We start from the raw sequence: 2545 nt of genomic DNA on the forward strand, positions 1-2545 counted from the left end.
CAGCCAGCGGAAAATACACAGTGTAGGGGTTGGTAATGTTCTCCAGTTGCACCGTGATTGGCTCAGTGTTCTGTCACGCATGGGGACACTACTTCACTGAACTCCAAAATTCAAGCCCCTTGGGTGTTGCCATAGATTTACATTAGAAGTGCCCATCCAAGAAGGCTCAAGGTAATTGGTAAATGACATCAAATCACGTTATATCTACCGTAGCTTTGATTGGACTGATCATGTCAACATCATACTTTCAAAATCTTAGCTAACAAGCTAGTCAAGCAGTCATCATCATCAATCAAGTTGACAATCTACTGGCAAACCCTTTTCAAACCTTGTCATATAAAGAGAAATTAGAGATAAAACGTATTGGTGCTCATCGGCCATTAGATATAAACATTACACAACAAGTTGGAAATCGCAAATTCAACAATGAGTGGTTTGGATGAAATTAGTGGCTAACTGCAAGCGTTGCAGAGGAATCACTAGTTTGCTATCCCTGCCTGCTATTCAGTGGAGAGGGTGTGTGGTCCAAGTCTGGGTTTAAGGGTCTCTTTTCCAAATCTTAAATGGATAAGCATTCACACGCAACACCATCGGCCAGAAAAGGTTTAATACATTGGCCATGCTGTCAATCCAGCATGACTTCTGCCGCGTTCAAAACAACTGGAAACTCGGAACTGGGAAATCTCAGACTTCATTAAATCCAAGACAACTGGGAACTTGGAAAAAAACGAGCTCAGACTGGGAAAATACGTTTTGAAAGTCATCCAAATCGGGAATTGCAAGTCAGGAACTCTGGCCTCTTTCTAGAGCTCTGACCTGAAGATCAGTGATGTCATGATTTTACCTTGTTTTTATCTGAGTTCCCAGTTGTCTTGAAAGCACCATAAATCCAGCGAATGCCAGACTTTGCCCACAAGACGGACCCCCACGCCACCTTCCTGTTCAAGTGAGCAGAGCACAACAGTGAATCTAAAAATGTCTTGTATGTGTAACAGTATAACTTTACGTCCGTCCCCTCGCGAACCAGGGACCCTCTGCACACATCAACAACTGACACCCATGAAGCGTCGTTACCCATCGCTCCACAAAAGCCGCGGCCCTTGCAGAGCAAGGGGCAACACTACTTCTAGGTTTCAGAGCAAGTGACGTAACTGATTGAAACGCTAGTAGCGCGTACCCGCTAACTAGCTAGCCATTTCACATCCGTTACATATGCTGCTGCATAAATGATGTCATGCCAGGGAGATATGTATACTGTAACTAAGAAAGTAATACTGTATGTTGTGTTGTAGCTGTTAGTAGCCCATGTGCCTCACCCTAATAATTTGGTCCCTTTTTCCCCTCATAACTTAGCCCACTGTTCTGACTTGGTGGTGCACATGTAGCCTCTAGCCTGTTTTAGAGAAAAGTAATCATTGAATATTATAAGAGCTTTCATTGTCTGCTTATATGCCTCCTTTATTTATCTTACGGTTCTGACTTGGTGTACAGGGAGAATACTGTAAGAACGGCCCATGTTCTGAATTCTGTCACTGTACATTTCAAAGGTGCTGAACAAATTGTTATTGACTACGTCCATCTTAGCTAGCTCATTAATGTCTTGTTTGAAATTACGGATTGCATCTTATCCGCTCATTGTTACCATATGCCATAGTTTGTACATCTCAATTGTCAGTAAAAAACACATTTGTTTTTAAGCAAGTCAGCCATTTTTTTTTTAAATGCCGTAAATGAGTCTGAAATCACTGTTTTGCTACCAGAGAAGGCTCTGTTGATAGCCAGGTGTAGCGGTGGTATGGATTCACTCCATGGTGATGAAAAGAAAGCTCTGCTGTTGGGACAGCTTTATGTAGGTCCTAGCAGTTTGTGGGCACCGTTTGTCACCGTTATAGTGCAATGAATGTATTGTTTAGTGTTGTGTGTAGTGGCTTTGCTGGCATGCATTAAAAAAATATATGTTGAGATTGCCTCACCAAGATTTACATGCTAAAATCGCCACTGGTAGCACCCTAACCATTATGAAACGTATATTTGATCAAATAAACCTTATATGTAGCAAATTAGCGATTACATGTTTTGTTGACCAAATTCGACCCTCATTAACCTCCATACAAAGATTCCTCACTTAGTAGTCTTATTTTCGAGGACAGATTTTGGGCAGAGTAACCATCTAGCTTTGCCTGTTTCTCTGGTTGCGTTTAACTATTTAACTACGAACGGCTCCCAGAATGCTTTGAGAAGGTAGGATAACATAAAGAATGATAGAGGCTTCTAGTTGCCAAAAGGATGTATTAGCATGGGCAGCGCCAATGAGGGCTTTCGCCTATTTAATGTAGTCAACTCGGTGGGACTTGCAACTTCATTGACTGGACTCTCCTGGTGACCCTGTTGGAGTCATGTCCAACCAGGTAATCAGGAAGGATCCGCCAATCGTGAAGAAGAAAATTGACTACTTCAAAATTGAGATATCCTCAATGGTCTAACACATGCTGTCACAGACGCTATAAAGGCACAGATACAAAGGGTCCTCTATCTTTCTCTATGT

Source organism: Salvelinus sp. IW2-2015, linkage group LG19 (assembly GCF_002910315.2).
Source record: "Salvelinus sp. IW2-2015 linkage group LG19, ASM291031v2, whole genome shotgun sequence".
Classification (NCBI taxonomy): domain Eukaryota; kingdom Metazoa; phylum Chordata; class Actinopteri; order Salmoniformes; family Salmonidae; genus Salvelinus; species Salvelinus sp. IW2-2015.